The following is a 16,828-nucleotide window of genomic DNA, read 5'->3' on the forward strand; positions in this document are numbered from 1 at the left end:
ACAAAGCTTTAAATCGATACTGCTGTTCACATTTTAATGCCGATTCGAGATGAAAACTGAAGCAAGCAGAAGACACTGGCACATTTCCAAGACTAACGTAAAGCCAGCTGAGAAGAAACTTAAGAAGAGTGAATACCAGGTAGGGGGTTTGTAGGCTGTGGGACAGTTTAAATATTTAGAAGGGTTTTTTTTTTCCTTGAGATATTGGCATAGTAGAGAAATTGAATCACGATGTAGCAAAGCTAATGTAGGAATACGGTATTTTTCACAGGAGTATGTGGGGAAGCATTCAAGCGGACTTTACTTTTTTGGGGAGATGACCGAGAGGTCTCAGGGTAAGAGCACAAAAGCGTAAATGAGTGCTGGTATTAACAGCCTGAAACAATGGCAAGAAGGTTTAACATCACATTAACACATAACTTTTCGGCGAGGAAGTTGTATTGAAAAGAGTATTTTTTTCAAATCTGTATTATGTAGGCAGTTCCTTTTCTTTCTTTCTTTCTTTCTTTCTTTCTTTCTTTCTTTCTTTCTTTCTTTCTTTCTTTTTTCTTTCTTCTTTTGTCCTAAACATCAGTGTTAATTGCAGTCCTTACTATTTTAAGTTTATCAGTGTCATTGTATTAATAAGTAAATGTAAGAAAGGGCCAAGAGCCCTAACTTCGCCACAGAAAATAAAGGCCTTTATCTATCTATCTATCTATCTATCTCAAGGCCTTAAGTACAGTCCCAGCATTTGCTTGGTGTAAGAATGGAAAAACACGGAAAAACATCTTCAGGACTGCCGATAGTGGTGATCGGACCAATTTTCTCCCGAGAGAAAGCTTACAGCTGTGCGGCAATGGCAAGAAAGAATTCGTACTGTAAGAGCGAAGTAATGTTTCAAAACTATGCGTGGTTCGTGTGGTAGGAATAGAGAAGTATGTGTTGCTCAGAAGTACAATGACTTCGTTAATGAAGGTCAAAAGACCTAAGAGTTGATGGTTAAACTGATTTCAAACCGAATAGTTTAATAATGATAGTAGCGAACAGAGGATTATGGAGGCACTTCATTCGTTCGCAGAGGCTTGCGCACACTGAACATTATTTTATTTATTTATTTATTTATTTATTTATTTATTTATTTATTTATTTATTTATTTATTTATTTATTTATTTATTTATTTTACATCGCACCGACACAGATAGATCTTATGGCGACGATGGGATAGGAAAGTGCTAGGAGTAGGAAGGAACCGACCGTGGCCTGAATTAAGATGCATCCCCAGCATTTGCCTGGTGCGAAAATGGGAAACCATGGAAAAGCATCTTCAGGGCTGCCGATAGTGGGGTTCGAAATCTCCCGAATGCAAGCTGATGACCCCAAACTGCGTAGCCACTTCCACGGTGCAATGAACAATCAAGCTACAGTGAAAAGTACATATTATCATCATCGCATACATCAAAAATCCTAACAACAATAATTTGTCATGAAGGGAATGGAACGGAAAATCGAGGAGATGCTCACTGAGGACCAGTCCGACTTCAGGATGGGAAAAGGACCACATGAGGCGATCGTCGATTTGAGGGTGATGTTAGAAAAGTGAGTTCGAAAAAACAAGAACAGCTATATTGCTTCCATCGACTTCGAGAAAGCATTTGACGGACTGTAGTGGGCCAAGTTGTTTCAGGTGTTGAGATCGTCAAGAATGAAGCTCAAGGACAAGAGGTTAATCTTGCACTTCTACAGTACAAAGATGAAATGGCTGCCAACAGATGCGGTGACCATCAGGAAGAAGCAATAATAAAGCAGAAGGTGAGAGACAAGGCTGCTCCGTGTGTGCCCCGCTTTTGAACATCTAACATCCAGCAAGTTCTGGAGGAAGTAAGCAAGAAGTGGGTTCAGGATGAAGAGGATGCACTGCGCTTTGCAGGTGACGTAGCAGTTCTGGCTGAGAGTGAGGAGCAGTTAACATCCATGGAAGCCATACTCGAAAACTGGATGAAACATGACAAGGACAAGACCGAAACACTCATGGTGAGGCCTTCGTAGTACTGGGTGGACACAAATGAACCCTTTATAGGACAAAACACTTTTTTGTAAGTTATGTCACAATTTTGTATTTAACATAGGCTGAGTCACAGAAGATTATCACCGGCAATATTTCTTAAAAAATTAAGAATTTTGAAAGCTAACTTTCACAGACAGAACGATAGGAGGGGGACTCATGAAATTAGCGAATATAATTAACTTAAAAATGTAAAGCATAATTTTCAACACAAACGAACGTATTTTTAAATAAGCCCCTATTATCTTTAGCATAACTGAGAGCAGGAAATACAGAAATTAATAATAATAATAATAATAATAATAATAATAATAATAATAATAATAATAATACATATTTTGTCCGATTAACTACAATTTTAAGGTTTTTCGCAGACTCCAAGGTGCCGGAATTTAGCGTCGCAGGAGTTCTTTTACGTGACAGTAAATCTACCGACACGAAGCAGACATATTTAAGCACCTTCTAATACCACCACACTGAGACGGGATCAAACCTGCCAAGCTGGGGTCAGAAGGCCAGTGCCTCAAGAAGCCACTCAGCCCGGCTCGAAAAAGAAATTAATGATAGCGTTTGTTATAATGTAAATAAGTTAATTCAATCCCGAGTAACTGTGATGTGAAGTTGACGCTTGAAAATACCTCTGAAGTTCACGTGTTGTATCAAACAATATCTACTGTATAGCCAGAGGGCAGCACACGGCTACGATGTTTCCGATTTCGGCCGTAACTTAGTTTTTGTTGTTCTTAATTGTCTATTCATGGATAAAAATAGTACCAATTACGCTGATAATTCTTAAATGACAGCTTAAATATTGGACCATATGGCATATGAGGACCATAAACCTATAAAGTTGGTAATATTAATTCCGCCAAGTACTCTTGATGGACTCTGGAATTCTTCTAATTATCATCGAGGTTTTTGAGATAAATTATACTTTTCTTTGTTCTTGCGTGTCTGTGCCTTCCTTCTCTCGTACTTATCTCTATCCTTGCCCGTATTAATCAATGATCGCCGTCTGTGTTGAATATATTTAATACTGAAACATCTTTAACAATGCGAGGTGGATTTGCGAGGATATAATCTCATTTTTATGCCGAAGTCGGGGCTTCTCCATGTCCATTTCTGGGCAAGATGTTTCTTAGGAAACGTGTTCATTATGGGCATCCTCGCATATTCAGCAAGCAATCATGTCATCTCTACCGCTTCTTACATCAATTCATGTATTTCCACGACTGTGTCACCATATTGATTGGTGCCATCCTTGACATAAAAATCATCTATTACAATCATGAATTGACACTATCATCCTTTCTCAGAAGGATCTTTTAGTTCCTCATGGAACGAGTCAGTCTCTTCATCTGGATGATTTGAGGTAGGAGAATAAATATGTACAATTTGTATTTTATATCTTTGTGACAAATGTATCACAATTCGAGCTATTCCGCTAGATGTTTCCACTACTAATGATATCTTGATATCGTGTTAGTAATATTTTCGTGAACTAAGCATACGTATTGAGCCATATAACCGCCATCTTGTTCCAAGTTCAGCTCGAAGTCCTGGGAGGTTAAGTTAGGTTAACGCCTAGTCAGCGTGAGCTTAAGCCTGCACAATTAGCTAGGGTGTAATGTTATGCCCGAGTTGGTGTAAGGAAGGACAACCGGTTAAGTTAACGCCTGGTCAGCGTGAGTTTAAGCCTACACTGTTATGCTGTTAGCCTCGGCATCGAACTTAGGTCTTTAAGGCTAACGCCCTTAGGCCTGGGGTCGAACCCGGGATCTGCGAGGTTAAGTCTAGGCACGTCATGCCTGTTAGGTTAAACTTACCCTCATAGCCATAATCACTTTGGTTGTTAGGGTAAGCTTGCACTTTTTAGCATCAAACTTTGGTCTTAGGCCTTAAGCCTAGGGGCGCATCCGAGGTCTGTAAAGTTAAGCCTGGACATGTAGCCAGCGTAAGGTCATGTAACGTTACGAGCGCACTCTTAGCCAACCGTTCTAGTGAGGTCACACGAGGTTAAGCATGTACTCTTAGTCAGCACAGTCAATGAGGTGGAGGGCTCGTCCAGGAGACCGGAGGTGGAAGTGCCGCAGAACTCTCAAAACATAACTACTATTGACCATCTATTCTTCCAGAGGAGGAATCTGGTCCACAACAAGCCTCCATGAACTACAAGAACATTTTCAAACAAGCATGACAACCTTAAAAACCTATAAAACACAGAGTTTATCCATAAATTTATGAAGAATAAGGTTTTCCGATTATTACAACCAAATGCTATTCCTTGATTTATTTAAAATGAGGACAAACGTATTTCTTTTTTGTGTTACATTCATCCTGCGTGTAACACGTCCTGAATTCTTGAGTTTTGCTGCAAGGTCCCCTCACCAGATCAGTAGCCACAATACTTCTTCTTCGAAGTCTGTTGTCTTCGCTATTGTTAATTTAGTCATTATGTACATCGCAGTTACAAGGTCGGCGGACGCAGAGTAGACTTCGTCCTAGACCGTGGCGCGACAGCTCTGCCCTGGCGAACGGAACAGAGGACCGGTGATCTCTGAATTCGGGAGACGGAGAAGGGCTAGTCCCCACTGTCGGCTGTCCTGAGGATGGTTTTCCATTCTTCTGCACTAAGGTGAATATCGGAGCAGCTCCTAGTACAGGCCACGACCGCCAACCACCTTATCTTCAGAAATTCAAATCTCCCTGGCCTGAGGAACGATATCACCTTCCAAGAGGAACGAAAACAATGTTTACGTAATCGTGAACATAAATTACACGTGGAAAGCAAAGAAACGTCTGAACTGCACGCGAAGTTTTTGCGTGGTTATACTAGAATTGCATGCCATGAGTATCACAGGTTCAAGATAAGTCTTAAGCCGCGAAGTAATGTAACATTTTCCACTTTTTGGACTTAGGTTTGTCACCTAAAACTTAACGAAGAAACAAACTAATTCAGATAATAACACATGTTGGATATTTAGGTGTCTTGGATGTTAATTTTGTTGCGTGTAAATTATTTTAGTTAAGACAGTGAATTGTTAGGTCGAACACGTCAGATTTGTAGTGTCTGTACAACAAAAGTAGAACAGTCTCGTTAGTTCGAGTTGAAAGGGACCGTAGAAAAGTTAATAATAATAATAATAATAATAATAATAATAATAATAATAATAATAATAATAATAATTGTACCGGTGGTACATCTTCTCCGTCCCGTTGAACTGTGCGCCTTCTGGGGGTTCATCTGTGCGGTGTATTAATGTAATTCAAGATACTTGGACATTTAACCTTTAGACGTCCCTAGTATCGGCCTATGTGCCCCCTTTGACGGGGTTACGGACAATTACCTTTAAAGAGAATTTCCAATTTTCCATGTTTGTTAACCTCAAGTGTTTGTACAATTTTTTTTAATGTGATAAGGTTGTCCACACTCCTACGGCTTCCTTCTTCCTAAGTTATTAACCAATCAGGAATTTTGTGTATATTTCTCCGGCCAATTAAAATTGGGGCTGTGTACAGGCATTCTGCCTAGCTCAAGAGGGTTCTGGAACTTTCCCTTCTGAGATGTTGTAAACGCTGGGCACTTTAGGGCCGTATTGTCATCTTCATCGCTCCGGTCTAGGGTGTATACAGCGTAAGAGGAGGCAGGGGTTGTAGGCCCGCGTTCGGAAGGCCCAACAACTAAAGCTCCAGGTAGATAACTTGAGAGGAAGGTTTCAAACTTCATTGATTAATGTAACGTTCTAAAATCTCAGTTTATGTGTAAATTAGTTTAAGATATTGCCACCGAAAAGAGCAAAATATTGCCAACCTCCTGATGTGTATTTCTTTGGGAAATATGTGCTTCATATTAGAAGGATCGCTGATTTTCTAAGACCGCAATGAAAATACGGCATGTGAAATTATATGGTCGGCATTTCACTCTGTAATATACAATTAATTTTCTGCAATAAAGTACAAGCCTATATTATGATAGGCTTGCCTAAAGGAAGGTTATTACTGTGTGGTCATACTGATCGTACCCCCTTTAGATGAAAGTTTCCAAACAATTTGTGAAGTGTACGGGAATGAAGCAATTGCTGAAAGAACAGCCCATTAATGGTTTTCCGCTTTCGAGCAGGACGGTTTGATTTGTCTGATGATCCACGTTCTTGAATGAGTTATTTATGAGAATCCTCGTCAAACAACGCGGGAAATGGCGCAAGTTTTTGAATGTGATCAATCAACTATCATACGCCATTTGCATTTGATGGGTAAGGTACAGAAATTGGGTACATGGGTATCACATGTGCTACGTGACAATAACAAAAATCAACTTAACTGCCGTACTGTATAAGTGGCAATCGCGATCACTGGACGAGCTGTATGAGTCAGGCCTCTATCGCATCATCCACTCGCCCAGATACGGGACAGTAAACAACCGGTAACTCGACTGAGGCTCATGCTGCATATGATCTGTAAAATCACTGCTTTATAGTTTGTGGTAACTATGGACATTTGTTAATTGGCGTCAGTAATAAATCTGTATTTCAGTTCCACTGATGGAATCATTAATGAAGGATAATTACTTACTTTTGGGCTTTTCGATGCATTCATGTTTTTAAGTGGCAAAATGTCACGGAATAATAATTTATTACTCAGCTATGTAAAGGAGAGAATATTTATTTGTATACTAACAGTTAGGTAATAATATATTTTAGACTTTTTACACGCAGTGCCGATCTTTTGCCTGTAAAATGTTAAAGCTCAAGTCGAAGATTAATTTTACTGCCTATGGACATATTTGGTTCATTCTTATTTTACGATTTTAGTCATTTCCTCATGTTCTTTTCATATGTATAATGCTGTTCACGTCCCTACAGATATCGAATCAAGTTGCGGGTTAAGTCTGAGGTCCGCTGAATTTCAAGTGTGTACCACAGAACTGGAGAGAGGAAAGAGAGAGGATGAATGTGTGGACACGAGTGCGACCCAACAGTGACACGGAACTCCACTCTGTTCGCCACCAACACTTCGGCTAAGAAGGAATTGACAGGCGGTCTCGTGTGGACATATGGCGGCCTCCTGCTACGAGGCTAAAAACAAGAGCGTGACAGCTCAGTGAAATGGCACACAACACAGCCTTTCATTTGAGAACATTTCTTTAATGACCACAAACATTTCTTATTTCCTATTTCTTTAATGTCGCAGTAACACATACTGTAGGCTTTTGACGACGGTAGGATAGGAACAAACTACGAACAGGAAGGTAAAATTGGCTGCAGCTTTTACTGCATTTACTCGCACCAAAACAGGGGGGAACTCTTCTGTACACCTCGTCTCGTGCTATGGTTTACTGTAATAAAATATCATAAATTTGTCTTACATACACTTTGCCAATGAACTAGCGTACTTCTGTTATGTTAGGAAAGTAACTAGCAGCCTTTAGGGCGATTTGTAGCGAATGTTTTATAATGCACAGAAATGTTCCTTTCGCTGGCAAATTGTAGATAAACCTCCGTGTGTTAACTATGATAATGTTCATTTCGGTTGTGCTTTTATTCGGGCACTAATTAGGCTATAATTAATATGATTGTATTTTTATTGTTATAGTGTAAATGTACATAATATTTAGGCGCATCAAGCTCGGATGGCAAGCATTTGGAAGGAATTCTTCAGTATTAAGATCAAAAATGCCAGCAAATCTGAAGAAAACAGTATTTGACCAATGCATCCTTCCTGTGCTGACTTATGGCTGTGAGACTTGGACTCTGAATGAATTCACAAAAGGGAAACTTCGGACCGCGCAGAGAGCCATGGAAAGGTCAATGCTAGGCTATACAAAGAAAGATAGGAAAAGAGCTGATGACATCCGGTCTGTTACAAAGGTTAAAGACATCTTAGAGAGAGTACGCTCCTTAAAATGGCAGTGGGCTGGCCATGTTGCACGAAGAAATGATGATAGATGGACAAAACTAGTGCTGGAGTGGAGTCCGAGAGAACATCGAAGGCCTAGAGGAAGACCACCGGACAGATGGGACAAAGATATCAAGAAGATCGCTGGTACCACTTGGATGAGATCTGCCCAAGACCGTTCTACTTGGAGAAGACTGTTGAAGGCCTACCTATACCCACGACTTAAAGAGGCCACATCATTTTAATGATTGAAATGGCTGATTGTAACACAGGTCACAGTTTATTACCATACTTTTTTTCCCGTTACTTTACTATGTATTGTGTTCTGTATATGTATTGGCTTGTATTTTACTTGTTTTCTTCATGATTTCTTTTCCGTTTGGGCCTGCTATGGACCACGTGGTTCTTATCTCTAGCAGCTTTCTTCTTTGACCAGTACTCCTTCATCCTTGCACTGTGAAAGTCTTTTCGCTCCTGGGTCCATTTCACACCTCCTCCCGGACGTACTGTTTTTTCTGTTAGTGACTGGAGAGAGTTTGATGTTCTGATCAACGTTCTGTACCTATTCCTGTCAAATTTCACTGGGAGCAATGTCCAATTCTTGAAGGTCTTTTCTGACGAGTCTCGCCCACTTGGCATTAGTCGCTTTCCCTCTAGAGATGGTGTGGAAGATTCTGGAGGTGAGCCTCTGATTGTCCATTCTCATGATATGACCATAGAAGTTCAATCTCCTCTTCCTCATAGATGTTGTAATGCTCTCCAATTGTTGGTACAGTTCGTTGTTGTGCCTGATTCTGTACTTGTCTTCTTTAATAGGGCCCATGATTTTTCTCAGGATCTTCCTTTCCTTCAGCTCCAGTTTTCTAAGTTGCCCTTTTCTTACCATGTTTAGGCATTCTGAGGCGTATAGTACTGATGGTCTCACTACAGTAGTGTAATGCCTGATTTTGAGGTTAAGTGAGAGGGATTTGGATTTGTACATACTCTTACATAGGTGGTAGGCATGTTCCAATTTGATGCATCTGCTGTTCATGGCCTGATCTTCATTCATGTTTGGGGTTATCCATTCTCCTAGGTATTTGAAGGAGTTAGTCCTTTGTACTGTTTTGTCCCCCAGTGGGATTGATTTGGGTGCATCTTTGATGTTGGTGATAAACTGTGTTTTGTTGATGGCGATCTTCAGCCCTACTTTAGCTGCTATGTGGTCGAGAGAGGATAGTTGATGGATAGCTTCCTCCACACTGGATGCCAGGAGTGTAAGGTCGTCTGCGAAGGCTAAACAGTTAACTGTTAACTTGTCTTTCTTGTAGCCAATTCTCAATCCAGAGCCATCCTTTAGCATTTTCGTCCACTCACGAATGACTTTCTCAAGTAGGCAATTAAAGAGGATTGGAGATAGGCCATCCCCTTGTCTAACACCTGTTTTGATCTCAAAGCTCTGGGACAGTTCCCCTCTGAATTTGATTCTGGCTGTAGTGTTGGTAAGAGTTGCTTTCACTAGATTCAAGGTTTTCTTATCTAGTCCCAGTTCAGCAAGTGCCTGGAAGAGTGACTCTCTATCTACTGAATCGTAGGCCTTCTGAAAGTCAACAAATGTTGCCACGTAGGGTGAGGCGCTTAGGTTTTTGTAAGTGACGATGGTTTTGAGGTTCAGGATTTGTTCGGCGCATGACCTTAACTTGCGAAACCCAGCCTGGTACTCTCCGATGCAGGATTCTAGTTGAGCTTCTACTCTTGTGAGTAATACTTTGGAGAGTATCTTGTACGTCACTGATACAAGGGAAATCCTTCTGTAGTTGTTGAGATCTGATTAGTCGCCTTTTTTGTGTAACGGTTGGATGATAGCTGAGGTCCAGTCGCTAGGTAACGCTTCTGTCACCCAGATGTTTGATATGATTTCATGGATACTTTGGATTGACTCCTCATCAGCGTATTTCCAGAGCTCTGCTATGATTCCATCCTCACCCGCTGCTTTGTTACATTTCAATTCTGAAATGGCTTTCTGGATCTCCCCCTTTGTTGGTGGGAGAGAGTCTGACTTAGTAACATTCTGAGGTTCGAAATGCAGTTTCTCCTTGGGTTCTCTTGAATTTAGAAGGTTGCTGAAATACTCTGCGAGAACTGTGGTGCACTCTTCATTGTTCATTTTCAGCTTTCCGTCAGCTCCCCGAAGGTGAAGTGTAGGGGCTGAGTAGGGTGTTATTTGAGATTTAAAAGTTTGGTAGAAGTCTCTAGTGTTGTTTCTTTGAAAATCCCTCTCTGCTTGTTCAATGATATTTTTATTGTGCTGCCTCTTGGTGTTCCTGATAATTTTAGTAGCAGTTTTCCTAACTTCTAAGAAGTTTTTATGGTTTTCCAGACTTTTGTTACGGTTCCATTTTAGCCATGCTTGCTTTCTCTCTTCTATTGCTTTGTCACAAGTAGTTGTCCACCATGGATGTTTGTTCTTTCTGACCGTCAGGATGGTGGTTGTCGCTGCATCTATTAGTGCCTTCTGTAGTTGGGGCCAATCTTTTTTTGTCTTTGTTTTTAGCCAGGGTCTCGGTGAAGTTATTGTTATCTTTCAGCTTGGCTGGATTGAACCTTGGAATTCGCGACTTGATGTAGTGGTTTTCTCTGCTTCTTTTAAGAGGAATGAAATTGGTTTTGATCAAAGAAAGATAGTGGTCTGAATCAATGTTTGCACTTCTCAATACTTTGACATTCAGCACTTCTTTGCTGTTTCTTCTACTGATGGCTACGTGGTCCAGCTGGAATTCCCCAAGCAGTGGGTTAGGGCATCTCCAAGTCATGGCTTTCCTAGGAAGGCGTTTGAAGGCTGTAGATTTGAGGACTAAGTTGTAATTTCTGCACAGATCAATCAGCCTTTCTCCATTCCTGTTGGCCCTCTTGTGGGCTGGGTAATCTCCAACTATGTTCTTGAATTTTCTCTCTTTGCCAATCTGGGCGTTAAAGTCTCCCATTAAAATAGTTATGTGGTGCTTTGGGATCCGGTCCATTGTCTCTTCGAGTACCCTCCAAAAGGTTTCCACATTTTCAATCTCTTTCCTTTTGGTGTAATTAGTAGGTGCATGGAAGTTAACAACTGCGCATGCTTTGTTGAGAGTTTTAAAAGCTATAGTGGACGTTCTTCCATTTGGAGATGAAAAGGAGATGATGGAGTTGATCATTTTGCTGCTGACTATGAAGCCTGTCCCCAAGTGAGGCACATTCTTCATCACTCTTTCACCGGGTTGCCCTTTGTAGATCCGATAACCTTGTGATTCTATCACTTCTTGATCGAGGAATCTGGTCTCTTGCACGGCTGTTATCAGGATGTTGTGTTCTGTTAAAACATCTAGCGTATGTTTTAGTTTTCCTGTCTCTATGAGGGAGTTGATGTTGATGGTCGCCAAGAACTTAAAACGTTTCTTCGTCTCACATGAAGGTACAAGCTCCCCAGAATCCAAAGACTTGCTTGCCCCATCAAAACTGGGGGTGGATTTTATACCACCTGGGGTAGTTTTTCCGTTGGTCGTTTTCTCCATGTTGCGAGAGTTAAGAAAAAATTTAGGGTGGTTACCCGCAGGTAACAATTTGTTAACTGTCAGGGTTGTAAGCCTATACCCCCCAGCACTGATCTGTTCGCCGACCCAACTTCCCGCTGGGATTGGTGCCCAACCATCCACTGGGTTGCTCGGCTTAGCAGGGGCACCTCTCGCAGGTTATGTGCTGGAGTTGGAGTGAAAGAGGCTAGTTGGATTCTCTTGCTGAATCCAATATCTTCATGTTGCAGATGATTGGCAACAACGCATTACACTCCCATTTATTTATTTATTTATTTATTTATTTATTTATTTATTTATTTGCTCCGGATTTCTTTCCGTTTATTTGTTAAGTTTTGCTTTCTTTATTCATTGTATGTTCTCCAAATCTGTTATTTAGCTTAAGTATCTTTTTTTAATAATATAATAGCACATTTACTTGTATATTATCCTGTACCACCACCTACGGGTAAAGTAGCACGTAACTTGCTCTCCACATGAAAGGATATTTCCGTTCAACCTTTTCCACATAGAGTTATCGGCAGCATAAATCATAGATACCCAGCGCGTAATTTATCGGCCACTTCGAGGGTCGGATAAGCCTTTACCTGCCGGGCAAGTTTTGAGAGCTGAACATTATTAGCTGTGCTTCTGGTGACATAGAGCTTAAATTAGCTTAGTATGTTGATAAAGGAATGATACTATAACAGTTATCGGGGTTGTGTTGCAGGATTGTGAACATTACTGCTTCCCTTGAGTTGCAACGGTCAGACCAGTCTCTCGCATCTACTGCGTCGCAAACACATATGCCAAGCTTTTGTGAAGAAACCGTACAAGGATACAAAATGAAAACCTATTTTGAAATCATCTCAAATGGGCTTTAATTTTTGAATTTAAATCCCAACGGCTACAGGACCCGTATGCAGCGAACTCAGTTACAGCACATTTTTTTTCCTGGCAAGTAGCAACAGTATATACTCCTTCGGAGTTGAAAACTGTCAGTAGCTATCACGCAGCCCCGATCTGAACATGTAATTAATTCCACTTACAGCATGAATTTATGAATTTAAGTTTAATCATATCAGTCTGATGAAATGAAATGTCGTATGGCTTCTAGTGCCGGGATATCCCAGAACGGGTTCGGCTCGCCAGGTGCAGGTCTTTCTATTTGACGCCCGTAGGCGACCTGTGCGTCATGATGAGGATGAAATGATGATGAAGACAACACATACACCCAGCCCTCGTGCCATTGGAATTAACCAATTCAGGTTAAAATCCCCGACCCGGCCGGGAATCGAACCCGGTACCCTCTGAACCGAAGGCCAGTACGCTGACCGTTCAGACAACGAGTCGGACATCAGTCTGATATTTTCTAAACAAGAATCGTATTCTGAACTTTTACTATTTGGTTTCAAGAGTTCGAGTTTCATTTTATTGCCTCTTACATTCAATTACCCCCGGTACCTGCACACAGTGAATTTAGACGATGGTTGTTTACAAAGGCTATTCGAACTCTCATGACCACATTCTACCTCACATGTCCAGGATTGTCCCAGTGCACGGTTTCGTTAGTAAGTAATCTACGTAAATTATACATTACGAAGGATTTTCACAAAGAAACCAACATGCAGTCAGCTATGCTTTGCTTGTTGCTATGCCACGGAGCGGGGAGTGATAAGTCAACGGCAGGCAGGCAGCACCGCGCACCCGCCGGCCGACCGATGAGAGCCTAGTGCACACCCTGGCTATACCTGAACTTAAATAGCAAGTTTCGAGAAATTCTGTTAAAACATTTTTTTTTCTAGTGATGTCAAAACAGTCAGCAGTCTAAAACTGAACTTAACCTACTTTAGACTTTTGTTTTCATATTTAGAGACAAAAGCGAATTTTGAGACAAAAAGCTATGTATCAGACGAGATTTTAAATTTATTTGTATACTGTAGATAAAGTCAACGGCCTGAAGAAGGGAAGAGGTTTTCCGGGGTTAAAGGACGGTAGTAATATAGAGTAAACACCAGCAGATTCCGGTTAAAATGAAGAGAACGCCTATGTAGAAAGCGAGATGGGGAGGGAGGAAGAAGGGCGTGATTGTGCGTGTTCTCCTCACGCTTCCAGAACGACACGGAATTCCACTCTTGCTCTCGATTCAACAGGCTGATAGTGATCGCAGCTACCCGGGGGTCGCGTGCCAACACGGACATGCGCGTGCATTAATTCCAACAGCGAGGAGATCGTTGTCGTCTTCTCTTACGATTTTTTGGTACAGTATGAGAGCTGGTAGGCCGGGAGAAGAAGTTTCAGAGAATAGGACATTCGACATCACTTCCTTTTTCCTCCATCATGCCCCGATATCCCCAACAGGAGATTCAATTAACCCCCTTCATGAGCCGGGAGTAAATTGGTATACAGTTTAACCATGGGAGATTAAAGACAATGAAGTATATAGTGGAGAAGTGTCTCTTTAGTAAATGGACGTTCAGACCCCTGGTAAATATTGGAAAGAATAACTCACGAGCGTCGAGTATTTACTATTTTACAAACTTATCTAAATAACAATCTGCTGGAAGGAAAAAAACACCAGGAAGACAGGCCAAGGACGACCAAGGAAAACATTCCCTCGAGACTTGTCACAGAATCTTCATTATGGTTCCTACTATGAAGTGAAACGAGGAGCTGAGGATAGAACAATGGTTGCCTTTAGACACTCCTGATGATGATGATGATGATGATGATGATGATGATGATGATTATGATGATGATGATGATGATGATGAACTAAGTACTCAAGCGGAGTGGCTGTGCGTGTTAACGCGTTACCGCAGAGGAACCAAGCTCTGCACTCGGGAGACGCGTGGGTTCGAATCCCACCAACGGCTGTCCTGAGAATGGTTTTCTGTAGTTTCCCATTTTCACTTCCAGGCAAATGCCGAGACAGTTCCTATTCATAGGCTACGGCCAATTCCTTCCACCTCCTTATCTGTTTCATTCACTATTATTTCACCTCCATAAACTCCTGATCTGAGGTTAATGTCAGGAAGGGCATCCTGCCGTAAATAATTTCCTATCACTTCATCCCCGACCCCGTATCAGAAAAAGAGACTAAAGGGTAAAGACGGAAGAACGCATTAAGCTGTACATTATTATTATTATTATTATTATTATTATTATTATTATTATTATTATTATTATTATTACTATTATTATTATTATTATTACTATAGTCAGATTCATTGGCTGAATCGTCAACGTACTGGCCTTTGGTTCAGAGGGTCCCCAGTTCGATTCCCCGCCGGATCGGAGATTTTAACCTTAATTCGTTAATTCCAATGGCCCGGGGACTGGGTGTTTGTGCTGTCCCCAACATCCTTGCAACTCACACACCACACATAACACTATCCTCCACCACAATAGCACGCAGTTACCTTCTCATGGCAGATGCCACCCACCCTCATCGGAAGGTCTGCCTTACAAGGGCTCAATCGGCGAAAAATAGTTACACGAAATTATTATTTTTTTATTTGCTTTACGTCGCGCCGACACAGATAGGTCTTATGGCGACGATGAGGCAGGAAGGGGCTAGGAGTGGGAAGGAAGCGGCAGTGGCCTTAATTAAGGTACAGCCCCAGCATTTGCCTGGTGTGAAAATGGGAAACCACGGAAAACCATCTTCAGGGCTGCCGACAGTGGGGCTCGAACCCACGATCTCCCGAATACTGGATACTGGCCGCACTTAAGCGACTGCAGCTATCGAGCTCGGTCTTTTATTATTATTATTATTATTATTATTATTATTATTATTATTATTGTCATCATCGACAGTTTCGGGTGCGTAAATACATTCTTCTGGATTAGTACCACCTGCGCGATGATCCGTTTTCACTATCAAGTCGTATCACTACAGTTTCCTACAGCAGCACTGTATGAGCGAAATGGGAACTCTGTGAAGACGGATAAGAACGTCCAGAGAATTTAGCCGAATAGGCGTGTAATATATTCAGCAGGGTTTCTTGGCATGCAGGCATGAACGCTATAAAGTGCTATGGATTTTCCCGTCTTCAAAATTCCACCGACTTCGACCTGGTTGGACACCGCAAGAAGGCAGCACATTACACACTTGATCACTTGTGCAACCTTATAAAGCGCTGGCAATTAGGCCTAAGCGGCCTAGCCAACAATTTCGACGTTCCAATTTGCTGCCATCTAGCAGCGAAGTGGAAATCTACTAGACTGTTCCTAAGGCTGAGGTAATTATGTCCAGTGGACCGTGAAAGCGCCCCAAGAGGTCGTTAACATGCCCACAATTATAGCGTACAAAGCCAAGTTTTTTCTCCCTCCCCTACTAGTCTCCACAATTATTTAATGATGTGCAGTATGTGTACTTTTACAAAAACCCATTTCGCAAATTATGTAAATCATGTTCGATTCACCGATACAGCTAATCTGTACTTAAATCGGGCCCCCATAGTCATACATAAACCAAGCAGTCATCTCCACAGAGCCCATGGAGCCCATTGGAGGAGTGTGAAGATAAAGGCTTCGTAACCTCGGCACTAAGTACGATAGACTGGTTGGCCTCAGGAATAAATATGTACTTGTTCCTGGTGTGTGCCCAGTGAAACCCTAGGCCATGCGCCTCTTCACAATTTCCAAAAATCTCTCGCTTTCCTCGCGGGGAATATTACTTAGTCAAACCGAGAGCTAAGCCTTTCATCACCACAGCCAGTCAACCACCTTCAGCTATTTTGTAATGCTATTTATTCGGGGCGTCGACCTAGAAGATCTTTTGACCCTACTTTGCACCATATTTTATGAACCTGCGTGTATATGAAAATTGCGGAAGTGTAAAGTGTTGAATGTGAGGAAAGGAACATTAAGGACGACACAAACACCCAGTCCCCAGGCCAGGGATATTAATCATTTAAAATGAAAATCCCCTGACCCGGCCGGGAATCAAACCCGGAGCCGCCGGGTGACAGGCGGACGCGTTGCCCCCTACACCGCGGGGTCGGACACCTTCAGCTACACGCGATGATATTTCGAGAGACCAGAGGAGTTTGAGCATTATCTACGTTTAAACATCGGGTCGAATGTAAATTATTATTATTATTAATTATATATTCACAACGTTATAGTTCGTAATATATCTCGTATTTCGATATTTTACATATAAGAAATAGAAATAAATAATAATTTTCATTAATTTACAATATACACCTTCATCGATATAGAAGTTCAAGGCTTTTCTTTTTATAGTCCCTACTGAGCATTCAGGAATGTTCTAACGATAATTCAGATCTTCAAAATTGCAGCCTTTTGTGCCACGCTGTGAGTGTAGATGGGGAGCTGTAGAATCTTCAAGTTTTA

This window comes from Anabrus simplex, chromosome 8 (genome assembly GCF_040414725.1).
Source record: "Anabrus simplex isolate iqAnaSimp1 chromosome 8, ASM4041472v1, whole genome shotgun sequence".
Classification (NCBI taxonomy): Eukaryota; Metazoa; Arthropoda; class Insecta; order Orthoptera; family Tettigoniidae; genus Anabrus; species Anabrus simplex.